General features: G+C 47.2%; 1 protein-coding gene across 1 annotated transcript in view; it reads left to right on the top strand.

Annotated features, from left to right (window-relative positions):
- IGDCC3 (immunoglobulin superfamily DCC subclass member 3) overlaps positions 1–13,265 on the top strand; it is a 112,637-nt gene that overhangs the window by 841 nt on the left and 98,531 nt on the right. The gene's annotated exons all lie outside the window — the stretch shown is intronic.

The raw sequence follows: 13,265 nt of genomic DNA, 5'->3' as shown, positions 1-13,265 counted from the left end.
TCCCCTTCTTTCCTCCCCTTCTCTGGAAAGCACATGGGTCTGTCAACAAGTCCTCTTCCAAGGAGGGAAATGTGCCAAGTCGCAGTAAATAAACCGACGACCGCGATCCGCCTGTTCTCTCCGCCTCCCTCGCCTCCTTCAGAGGCACAACGGAGAGACTGAGAGAGAGGCGCTTCTGGGCGAAGCACCAGCTCTTGCAGGGAAGGAGCTGCGCTCGCGCTTCTGCCTCGGATAAAGGCTTCTGCACATGATAAAATCACTCTCGCCTTCCTCCGCACCCTCTTTGTTTAAGAGCATCAGGAGCGCTGTGCTTCGGACCAGACCGAAATCGCACCCTGGTGCTCTGATTCCAGCGCTGCCTAACGAGCGAGAGATGCCTCTGCAAAGCTCAGAAAGGCATCTTTCCCCAGCGTCTGGGCTCCTGGGGTCTAGTGCCTCTTCACAATGTCTGGTAGCTATTGCCTGACCCGTCTTTGGTGTATTTATTTAATCTCGTTTACCAAAAAAAGATAGTGGTTGTACAGCTCAGTACAGTACAGTACAGTACAGTACAGTACAGTACAGTGATCATCTGTTTTGCGTGCCCAAGGATCCCAGATTCAAATCCTGGTTACCTCTCCAGGTAGGGCAGGGAGAAACTTTCTCTAGGGTTTCAGCTGAGACGCTGCCAGCCAGTGTAGGCAGTACAGACCCAGGTGGAGCAATGGTCTGACTCGCTGTAAATTCCCATTCTCTGTTCCTAGGTCCTGTTGGGTCTTATGGTAAGGAGTAGTGTACATTGTTAATGCAGGGTTGAGCCACAGTTTTGCAGTTGCTTCCATTTGTTGTGTGTTAAGAATAGGCCATGTGGAGAGTGAGATTTCTCCCCGTACCAGTGCTGTGGTGAGGCAGGACGCCTCTGATTCCCAGAGCCAGGGTGCCTCTGATTGCCACCAGGTCCTGGGGTTTGGCAGTTGGGGGTGGCTCTCTCTGTCTTGCCCCGGTGGGCGTTCCCAACATGTGATCGGCACTGTTGGGGACAGATTAAATGGACATTTGGTATGGTCCAATTTTGGTCAGTCCTTACGATCATGGGCTAGAAGGGGTTTGTGGAGTATGGAGGTTGAGATACCTTTTCAGTATGAAGTAGGGTGCAAGCAGGGGGTGCGTGTCTTCAGTTTGCTGGAGGGCAAGTCCAGAAAACCCGATGGGTATGGAGGAGTCAGTGGGTCTCACGAGTCCCACTCTCCTTGCTCCTTTCAAAACACAGAATTGCTGAAATGGTTGTGGGACCCACTCTTGGGTTTCAGGGACAAAGCAGGCGTCAGTGGGGATGTGCTGGCCTTTTCTCCTTCTTACTGTTCTTATCTGGGATGGCAACATCCCAGTACATATTGGGAGGTATCCATAGGAGTGCAATGGATGGTTAACATTAAAGCATAAAGGAAACTTCAAATGCACAAAGGGCAAATGCACCAAGAGCGTTTCCTGAGAAAGGAAAGTGGCTTGAGACAGCAGAACTGGAAGGCGAAGCAAGGTGAACTCTTGAGATTACCCCAGTGTGGACCTTCATAAAGCCTCTTAGCTGGACTTTCAGGGTACTTCTCTCACTCCAGCTAATGTACTGTATATGGGTAATAGCAAATGTAGCGAGCTGGGCATGCTTTTGTTTATGTAAACAGTATTGGTCATGAGAACTCCCATGTTCATATGTTTAGCTGAACTATTTTTTCTTACGTTTGTTATATCCCACATCTCTCCTCCAAGGTTTGTAAGGTGGTGCACATGTTTCACCCCCCTCTTCTGTTTTATCCTTACAACAATCCTGTGAGTTGGATTTGGCTGAGAAGCAGTGACTGGTCTAAGGTCATGCAGCAAGCTTCATGGCCAAATGCAGGATTTGAACCCTGGTTTCCCAGGCCCTAGACCTGCACTCTTACCACTATGCCAATTGGCCTGCATGGAGAAAGGGGCTGTTGTCTTTGTGTGCTGCTTTGTAGAGGTCTCTGGTTGGTTACTCTTGGAAAGATGCTAGGCTGTGCTGGCCTTTTTCTGGAGTCAGGAAGACCTTTTCTTGGTTGAAGTTGATCTGCTTGAAAAGATGCTGATGAGAAGACTAGGCATCTTCGAGAAGAGCCTCTACTACACATACTAGGACTTTTAAATGTTTTTTCCCTACCAGTTTCCAGAAGGATGTTCACTAACGTGTCTGCAGAAAAGCCACCTTTAAATTCACATTTAAAAAAAACACAGTTGCAAAATGATCTCCCAAGTGGGCCATGGGGGGTAAAAATGCCTCGCCTGCTCAGAGGCACTCTCTTTCTGCCTTGTTCCTTTGCATGTACCAGGGACGGGAAGGAAGATGAAGGCTTCAATTTTGTGCATGCTTACCTGCGATTAAATCCATTGGACTTGGAGGGGCTTTCTTCTGAGCCAAGCAGGCATGGCACAGAGCCACTGATAGAGAAGGCAGCAAAATCACAAGCCGTTGCACAAACATGATTGGGAGAAACAGCATCTTAAAACAGCCGCAAGAGAAGCAGGATGGAAAGTTGGGCATGAGATTAGTGTTCTTTTCCTGATCCTCGAAAGCAGGAGGCTTTATTGCAATGTGTGGTTTTTACCTTTCAAGAAATGCAGGAACTTGTTAGTTAACACCACCCACCGGATTGAAGCAGAACAGCATAAACATTACAGGGATTTCCCCCTTGGAACTACTGAGCTGAAACCTTTGCCAATGATTGCAAGCATTTGCTCCTCCTGTTTGCCATCATTCTCCACCGCCCCCCACTTTTTTTTGCTGCCCAGCCTCCAAATTTATGTGAAGTGAATAGCCAGGAGGAAGGGGGCATTTAGGTCAGAAACGGGGAAAGTGGGAAGTTGCTGTGTCCCTTCTCCAACCCCACCCCACCCCACAACTTCTTTTGGGAACTCCTACAGCACAATTGGGACGTGGGTGGCACTGTGGGTTAAACCACAGAGCCTAGGACTTGCCGATCAGAAGGTCGGCGGTTCGAATCCCCGCCACGGGGTGAGCTCCCGTTGCTCGGTCCCTGCTCCTGCCAACCTAGCAGTTTGAAAGCACGTTAAAGTGCAAGTAGATAAATAGGTACCGCTGTGACGGGAAGGGAAATGGCGTTTCCGTGCGCTGCTCTGGTTCGCCAGAAGCGGCTTAGTCATGCTGGCCACATGACCCGGAAGCTGTATGCCGGCTCCCTCGGCCAATAAAGCGAGATGAGCGCTGCAACCCCAGAGTTGGTCACGACGGGACCTAATGGTCAGGGGTCCCTTTACCTTTTCCAGCACAATCATCACATGATCCATTGTTGCTAGTGGCTGTTCATACAGGAGGACAAGGCTTACCAGTGGCTACTAGTCACTTTGGCCACTAGCCACAATGGCAATGTTCTTCCTCCACTGCCAGAGGCATTATGCAGGAGATCACAAGTGGGCAGAGGGCCCTTGTGCTCAGGTCCTGCTTGGAGGCTTCCCAGAGGCCTCTGGTCAGCCACTGTGAGAACAAGATGCTGGACTAGATGGGCCACTGGCCTGATCCAGCAGCCTCTTAACTTTCCGAGAGCATGATCTGTGTACATGGCGGACAGTTGTGCACACTGCAGATCAGGGGCAGAGCAGATGCTCAGCATGCGCAAGCTCTGGGTTCACCCTCTGGGATCTGTCGTTAAAAGGGTCACAGCTGCTGCCTGCCGGAGTCTGCAATACTAGCCTAGGTGGGCAAATTGACTGAGCAGTTTCCTATGGTCTCCTGTAATGCATTCCATGGTCACCACCTGCAAGCAGCTGACAATCTAAATTCAAACAGTAGTAGTTTGGGGGGAGGGGAATGGGGAAGAGCAGAAGGAAAGGAAGAGGCAAGGGATGGAACAGGAGTGGAGAGCCTTTTCCAGCCTAAGGACCGCATTCTCCCTGAATAGCCTTCCAAGGGCCACATGCCATTGATGAGGAGGTCAAAGTGTGCAGAGCATTGAATGTGAATATTACTACTGTAGAGCAAGCTAGTTCCTACACACAAGGAGCATGATCAGGACAAATTCCAGCCCGGCAAAGACTCTGGGAGTGCAGGGCAGGGCCAGTGAGGGGTGTGGCCTGGGGAGAGTTCAAAGGGCTAGATAGAGAGGCCCAAAGGAGAGCTGCCTTTGACCTCTGAGCTCCCACTGCTGGTCTCAAAGCGACCAAGAGGGAAAGGAGTGCATTTTGTTCACTGGAGGTGAGATGCCTCTTAGGAACTGAATAATGAGAGGGATGAGGCTGTGGGTTTCAGCAAAGAAAGGTCCCTAACACTTGCACCTCCAGCAGTCAAAGGTGAGCAGGGTGTGTATTGTGGCCCTTGTGAAGTACAAAGCGCTGATTAACTAAATGCAATTAGGGAGCTCTGCTTATTAGCACGTGCCTGTCATGATGTCAGGGCAGATAATAGTATGCAATTAAGATGATTGAAATAATGCTGATTCTTTTCTCTCTCTCCCCCACATCTGACAATCTCTTGAAAGCTGAACCCTTCATAAATGCAAACCACCAGACAGCTAGATGGGTATTAGGAAGAGTAGAAAAACAACAGACAAACAATCCTGATTTTTGCAGGGCATGGTTTTGCCTTCTGATCTTCCTGAAGATTGTATGTCTTGTGGCTTAAAGGAATCAAGGTATCCCTGGAGCTCACCTCCCAGTCCTCTTTGTATGAAATATTATTAATTTGTTGTGTGAAACTTAAAATACCAATGCCAGTTATACTCAAAGCAGTTACTGTGGAAGTTAAATGGGTGTTACTAACCTGCTTCTACTAGTTTTAATGGGTCTACTCTTGAGTAAAATGTGGTCTAGCCAGCTAAAAGGTGCACTTTTAGCACTCCTCTTTCCAACAGCTTGTGAAAGTAGATCTTTAATGACCCCATTTCGCAGAATAGACTGAACACTTGTCCATTGCATATTCTTGTGAATGCAGCATTTAAATGTCCTGTGTCCTGATCAAGCTTTAACACTTGCCTTCGCTGGTTCTTGTGGCACTGAACTGGTATGTGTGCCCGATGGAGGGAAATCTGTGTGGTTGGATTGTGTTATTATTGCATTATTCTCCTCCCACATTTGATCTGTGATTCATGCAGGGTCTCAGAACTCCACTGGTGGCTGCTCTAAGGTATTCCAAGTTGTTCTACTAGTGAACCAAGTTGTTTCATTCATGATTTTATTTGCATGCCATCTTTTCCTGCAAAAAAGAATCCTGCTCAAAGCGGCTTACAACAAAGAAAACAGGAATGCATCTCAAAATCAACCATTGCGAGAAAAATTTCATGATAACATAATAAAACAACAGCGTCACGGCAAATATAACAATACAGTGGTACCTCGAGTTAAGTACTTAATTCGTTCCGGAGGTTCGTACTTAACCTGAAACCGTTCTTAACCCGAAGCACCACTTTAGCTAATGGGGCCTCCTGCTGCTGCTGTGCTACCGGAGCACAATTTCTGTTCTCATCCTGAAGCAAAGTTCTTAACCTGAAGCACTATTTTTGGGTTAGCGGAGTCTGTAACCTGAAGCATATGTAACCTGAAGCGTATGTAACCCGAGGTACCACTGAATACAAAACCTCCCAGCATTTCAGTACTGGAAATAAAACAATATTGCATTAACAGCATTTCACCTCTTGGTGAAAAGGAAACAGTAACAGGGAAGCTTGACAGTTTCAGCTTGGTCCTAGAAATGTTTCCAGTCTTCTGTTGCTCACAGCCCTTCTCCTGCAATGACTTACAAGGCTTCCAAAGGCAGGGAGGGTGGGATAGCTGGATCAGAGTCTGGCATCCTGCTGTCACAGTGGCAAACCAGATCCCAGTGGATCCTAGCAGCTGGTATTCAAATTTGGAAGGGAACTGGGAGCCATTTTGTGGTTCGCCTCAGGTGTCAACATGTTTTGGGTTGGCCCTGCTGTTGAGTCTCCACTGGCAGAGAGTTCCACAGGACAAGGCCTGCCACACAAAAGACTCAGTCCCTAGTAAAGGTTGATCAAATCTCAGGGGCCTTGTGAGGAGCCACCAGAAGTGCCCCATCGGAGGATCTCAGTAATTGAGTTGAAGGATAAAGGATCAGGAACGGGTAACTTGAAACACTAGGTTTACAACAGCTTGCAAGCCTTGACGCAATATATTTAAAAAATAAATCCAAAAAAATTGCCTTTGTCTTGGGTGATGGACAGCTTTTGTCTGCTGCCACAGAGCCTGGTTTTCAGGGACCAGAACAGGATATGAGCTGCAGACCCTGCTTGATTAGAGCCCTAGAATTAAATCTTGTCATTTATATTTAACCAGGGCTTCACTTTTTAAATTATTCAAGGGTCTAAGCTTTCATTAATTCCTCTGCCTACATGGGTTTAGTTTTGTTTTTGATGTGGAATGGGATTGCTTTCACCTAAATTGGTGTAATACCCCCATATATATCTCCCCTTCTCCCTGCTTAAACCGCACGCCGGGTATCATTTAACGAATAAAAAACGTTGACATGATATATGAAATTAAAGCTGGCGTTGGGCATAGAAATGCATTTGAAAGTGCCGAGATTGGATCCGCTCTCATTTCTAATCAAAACAGCCAGCTTAACAAAAGGAAGGAGCAGATTGGTTCTCCGGCGTGTGAACCGAGCTGTGCTGGAAGTGAAAGAAAGGTGGATGGGAATGGGGTCAGGGGGGTCAGCTGATTATTTACAGCAGCTGTCCCCCAACCTGGTGCCCTCTGGATGTTTTAGGCTACAGCTTCCATTGAGTGGGGCCATAGGAGTTGCACTTCAAAACCTCCTGAGGGTACCTGGTTGAGGGAAGACTGGTTTATACGTTAACATTCCAGGGTTCGAGTGCAGCTCTCTGTTAGGTGCAGCTGCTCTGCTGACTTCCTGGAAAAAAGATCTAGTAGTGATGTATGGAAGTGAGAGCTGGACCATCAAGAAGGCTGATCGCCGAAGAATTGATGCTTTGAATTATGGTGCTGGAGGAGACTCTTGAGAGTCCCATGGACTGCAAGAAGATCCAACCTCTCCATTCTTAAGGAAATCAGCCCTGAGTGCTCACTGGAAGGATAGATCCTGAAGCTGAGGCTCCAATACTTTGGCCACCTCATGAGAAGAGAAGACTCCCTGGAAAAGACCCCGATGTTGGGAAAGATGGAGGGGACAAGGAGAAGGGGACGGCAGAGGACGAGATGGCTGGACAGTGTTCTTGAAGCTACCAGCATGAGTTTGACTAAACTGTGGGAGGCAGTGGAAGACAGAAGTGCCTGGCATGCTCTGGTCCATGGGGTCACGAAGAGTCGGACACGACTAAACGACTAAACAACAACAAATGTGGGCATGCAGTGAATGAATGAGCCAAAGTGCTGCTTTTGGGGTCATTTTTCTGGTGCATCTGGGAGGAACAAAATTCCCATTCCGCATTTCTCTCTTTCTAGTCTTTCTTTACTCCTGCTTTTGTTCTCATGAGCCCCTTTTGTCCTTTCCCCTTGGAACCCAAAGTCAACTCAGCTGTCCTCCATGCTGCCTTTGGAAGTGGCTGTCCATCAAGACTCTCTTCTTTTATGCCATCCCCACCAGGCTTTCTGATCCACACCAGCTCCTTTGTGTGGCATGGAGAGATCAAGGGAAGCTGGCTTTATTGCCATGGCACAGTGGCTCCTGTTGGGATGGCCTGGCTCTTGTTCCCATGGTAGCCACTGCTGGGTTGGACCTTCCCCATTCCACCAGCTCCGAGGAATAGCTTGTCCAAGCAGATCCATGTGCCGGATTTTCCTTGAGCGAAGCCCCCGGCGTCCAGCGAAGTTGAAGGTTGGAAGCTTCAGGTCAGATGTTCAAGAAAGCCTGCGAAAGAGAACCATAAAACAAATATAAAACAGACCAGAAACATCAGAAACGAAAGCAATTATTGTAGCAACAGTAAAACTAGCAGTAGATATAAAATCAGTCAGGAGGATGTGAGGCTGACTGCTAAGTCTGGCAGCTTTAACAGAGGATTAGATTAATTCTTGAAGGACATGGCTATCAGTGGCTACTAGCCACAATCATTATTCTCTGTTACCTCTACTCTCGGAGATACTAGGCCTCTGAATACCTGTTGCTGAGAATCTCAGGTGGGGAGAGCAGTGTTTGAAGTTCACCAGGCACATTTTGCACCTGGCGATGGACCACTTGCAACCAAGGGAAGATGCCTGGGTGGCAGGATGAGGCCTGATGCCTCCACTGTCTGGAGGTGCATGCCTGGGGATCCTTGGACCTTCACTGTTTTCACACACGAGCAACACATCCTGTAGAATCCTAGCCATTACATTTTATCTGCACAATCAGAATGAATGTCAGGAACCCAAAAAGTCTTATTGAAAAATATGACTTTCGAACTGTCTGGACCCAGCATGACAATGAAGCATTTCCTCTTGGTGACTGTAACCCTGGTTTGAGGAGCCATTCTGAGCCATATATCTGAGCTTCTAACACTGGTCCGGGAGAGTGGCCATCATATCCCTGCAGATACATCAGGATGGTCATTGTGAGAACAGGACTCTGGGCCGTTAGCCTGATTTTGCAGCTAGCTCACCTTATGCTCTTCCCATCCTTGCAGTCTCTAGTAGGACTTTCCTAGTGTGTTTGGTGTTTCCACTGCAACTTGAAGTTAACTATTGGAGTGGTTGTTGGTGTGTGTGTGTGTGAAGGTGCCTTTTAAATACTTAGTGTAGTGGTTAGAGTGTCTGCCTAGGACCCGGGAGACCAGGGATCAAATGACTGCTTGGTCACAGAGTTTGCTGGGTGACCTTGGGCCAATCACTGTGTCTCAGCCTCACCTACCTCACAGGGTTGTTGTGGGGATTAAATGAGGAGGGGGAGAACCCGAGCAACTTGGAGGAAAAGGTGCTATATAAATGCAATCAATATACAGTGGTACCTCGGGTTAAGAACTTAATTTGTTCTGGAGGTCTGTTCTTAACCTGAAACTGTTCTTAACCTGAAGCACCACTTTAGCTAATGGGGCCTCCTGCTGCCGCCGCACCGCCGGAGCATGATTTCTGTTCTCATCCTGAAGCAAAGTTCTTAACCTGAGGTAATATTTCTGGGTTAGCGGAGTCTGTAACCTGAAGCGTCTGTAACCCGAGGTACCACTGTATAAGCTTTAGTTTGGAAGGGGATAGAACTATTCAAGCCCTAACTGTTATTTCCTCTTCACGCTATTATTTCCATTTTCTGAACAATACCATTGTTAGTATCCTGTAGCAAGTCAAGTTCTCTATGGACTATAAACATCTGTTAAGTCCAAATGATTAGGGGGCTTGTGCATGAAAGAGTCAGTTCGGAATTACTTCAGTCTCACGAACTGGTCTGAACTTTACTGGAGTTCTTTTTTTTCTTTCTTAAAAAACTTTACAGAGTTTTAAAAAAACCAATAAATTATGTAGCACGGCTCATGAAAAAGCCTGTCCTTGGCCAGTCAACCCAAAAGAGTCTAGAAAGTTTTGGTTTTGCAGGAGGATAAAAATAATTGTTTTCATGTGTTTCGCGAGCCCGTAAAAGCAACAGGGCAGGAAGTGAGCGGGCCCATAATTGCACTTTCAAAGAAAGAGAGGCAGAGAGGGACTGGCCAATGGCCCCTCGTGGAGGAGGCTCAGCCATGCTCCCCAGGGCAGCCTCAGCCTAAGAGAGCTCTGTGGGAGCTTCAGTGCAGGTTTCCAACAGAATATCTTGGGAAGCATTAATGCTATGCTGCCTAGTGCTAGTGTGTCCTTTGTTTGGAGTGTGGAAGTGCAAAAATTTTGCTCTGAGTGCAAAAATTCTCTGGTTCAATTCTTGGTCTCTCCAAGTAGGAAAGACCCCTTCCCCAAACCTTGGAGATTCAGGAAGGGGACTTTGCAGCCATCTGGTAAAATGGAGTTTCTCTTTCATTGATTTCATAGAGGTTTCCATCCAGACCTGATTTGGATTCCCTGCTAACAAACCTCCTCCCTTTTATCCTGATGCACACCCCTTCCTGGATCAGGAAGGGCTGTGCATTGGAATCCCCTGCTTAAAGGGGAGGATTTCAATCCCCCATTATAATTTTAGCCTGTTCTTAACCTGAAGCACCACTTTAGCTAATGGGTCCTTGCAACCCACTGCCAAATCAAGAGGAGAAACTCTCTCCTTTAGAAGCCCCAGCTTCTGGACTTCAAAGTATCTTGCATGTGATGTCACTATGATGTCATGGAACCGATAGGTGGGCAGCCCCACCCACCTGTCCAATTTGGCCCTACAAGGCTGATTCTGATGAAGGTGTGGCCCTTGCAGATGAAAAGGTTTCCTACTCGTACTTTAAAGCAAGGCCCTAGGAGAGGGTTGCTCACAGCAAACCCAAACCCAAAGGCCTTCAAGCGAGTCTTCAGAACATGGATTAGATATTAGACCAAGGATGGCAGACTTCAGGCATGCAGGATCTCCTTGGCTTGCTTGTTTCTCACTAGAATCCAGAGGCCACTGATCACAGCCAGGTTGAAAAAGGCCAATGTGGTGTAGTGGTTAGAGTGTTTTGTGACTATGACCTAGGAGACCAGGATTCAAATTCCCACTTGGCCATCAAGCTTGCTGGGTGACCTTTGGCTGGGCATGCCTCTTAGTCTGAGCTCCCTCATTGGGTGGCTGTGAGAGTAAAAGAGGGGATGGGGAGAGCCATGAACACTATCTTGAGCTCCTAGGTGGAAAGTACTGTATTTTTCGCTCTATAACACGCACCCGACCATAACATGCATGTAGTTTTTAGAGGAGGAAAATCCGTAGGCATGCCACCCGTAGGCATTCCCTCCATAACACGCACAGACATTTCCCTTTACTTTCTAGGAGGAAAAAAGTGAGTGTTATGGTGCAAAAAATACGGTAAATGTAGTAATAAGACAAGAAATAAAGACAAAGTGGTTTAGTTAAGAATTAAGGAGTTTGTGATGATGATGATGATAATTTTATTATTTATATGCCATCCACCTGAATGGGTTGCCCCAGCCATTCTGGGCAGCTCCCAACAAAATATTAAAAACATTATAAAACCTCAAACGTTAAAAACTTCCCTGTACAGGGCTGCCTTCAGATGTCTTCTAAAAGTCATACAGCTGTGTAGCTGTTTGACATCTGATGGGAGGGCATTCCTTAGGATGGGATAATGATATAATAACAGTTATTATGATCAATACCAGAACCAAGCACACAGGTCCTTTTGAACCTAAACTCATGTTCTTCTCCCTCTCCTCACCACCCTGTGCTTTTAAAAAAAGAAATAAAGAAGCTTTCTAGTTGCAATCTCTAAAAGATTAGGAGTCAGAACCACATGCTGATCTACTGTGAATTACTCCCAATAGATCCCAATATGCTCCTTGCTCATTCCCCACCTCTCCATGTTAGACAGTGCAAGGACTGATCCCTTACGGTAGCTGTAAATAGATTTCATATGACCAACCTCTCACGGTGCCCCTCTGTGGAATCCCTGACTGAGCCTCCTGTAGCTTTGCAGAAAAAAAGGGAAAGGGTCAGAGCTAGTTTGATCTCTTTCTGGCTGTCTCCTTAGAGGCCCCCCCCCCAAAATTCCTTCCTGTTTCCCCTTAGCAATTGTATTTGGAGTGCTAACACCTGGGAAGGCTTCAGTTTAGTTTTGGAGCATCTGAAAAATATTAGGAGGGGTTGTTTTTTAAAAAATGCAATGGTGGGTTCTGCATTTACGGTGGCTTCCCTCCTGAAGCAAAACCCCCATTGTCATTGTGGGGGAGGAGATGAGATTCCGGGAGTCTGGTAACCCAGTCACAACACAACCCTTTGCAAGTTTACTCAGAAGTAAGCCCCCACCACGTTCAATGGGGCTTGCTCCCAGGTGTGGGTACACAGACTGCAACCTTGATACTGTGCAGTGGTAGTTGGTGCTGTTCAGGTTGTGGAAAGGAACGACAGATGCCCAGTTAAAAGCGAGGGTTGGAAGATGGGGAAAACAATAATTAAATCAACTTCAGAGTGCATTGAAAAGCTCTCATTCACCCCCAAGCCTCCTCCCTCCCCCCTTTCCCTCTCTCTGCAAGATAAATCTGGGAGTTCAGCCTTTCCCCTGCTAATTGTTTTCTCTCTGATCAAATATTGGGTGATATTTTTTGGTTAAATAACTGTTTGTGTCGCCACACATCATATTGTTGGGGAAGATATGAAATGTTTCTCGCAGGAGAACTGGCAGAGAGGGGGAGTTTTCTGTCTTGAAGTTTTCCCTCCTCCATTGTGACATTGTCAATTACATTTTCCTTGCTCCCACCCTCCTTTCCTTTGCCATAATAAAAGGTAAAAGCGATTTAAAAGGAGGGAGAGAAAATTCCCCTGACAAAGCCCCAGCTGGAGTGGAGATGAGCAAGCACTTAATTGACTGGTGAAGAATCTCCCAGTTATTTAAGAAGCTAACTTGGCATAGGAGGCCACAGCCCTGGGTCAGAGTTAGACCCATTTAAACTTGCTTGGGCTTACTTCTGAGCTGTGTTGGGCTCAGAAGTATATAGCACAACTGTATATAACACAACTGTATTATATTATTGCAGTGTTGCACATCCTGATTTGAAAAGGCTTCCTTCAAATCTGTCTTCCCACCCACTGGCCTCAGGGCTCTGGCACCATGATATTAGATTTGATAGGCATCCAAGATGTGAATAGGGCTATATTAGGAAATTAGCCGCAATTATTTTCTTTCCCCCTCCAGCGAAGTGAATGGTGGCCTTTCCCTCCTCCTCCATTAATTGTGTAATCTTATTTACAATTGCCTTAAACAAAGAAGAAGAAGAGGAGGAAAATGGAGTTGAAATCCACCTCCAAAACTACAGTGGTGCCTCGCAAGACGAAATTAATTCGTTCCGCAATTCTCTTCGTCTTGCGGGTTTTTCGTCTTGCGATGCACGGTTTCCCATAGGAATGCATTGAAAATCAATTAATGCGTTCCTAGGGAAACCACCTTCAGGCCAGGTCCGGGGACAGTCTGTCCCCGGACCTCTTCTGAAGGCTGGGGGGGGGGGACAAGGGCTTTTCTTCCCACCCCCAGCATTTTAAAAAACCCTGGGACAGCGGAGGAGATCCGCTGTCCGGGGGATCTTAAAATGCTGGCGGGCGGCATTTTAAAATCGCCCCGGACAGCGGAGGACTTCTCCGCTGTCCGGGGCGATTTAAAAGCCCCTGGGAAGGCAGGCAGGGGGGAGCAAAGACTTTCGCCCCCTGCCCGCCTTCAGAAGGTGTTCCCACCCCCCCGCCCGGCTTCGCAGCAGCG

This window comes from Podarcis bocagei, assembly GCF_964188305.1.
Source record: "Podarcis bocagei genome assembly, chromosome: 14".
In the NCBI taxonomy this organism is placed as follows: Eukaryota; Metazoa; Chordata; class Lepidosauria; order Squamata; family Lacertidae; genus Podarcis; species Podarcis bocagei.
This window is presented reverse-complemented; position numbering and strand designations above follow the sequence as displayed.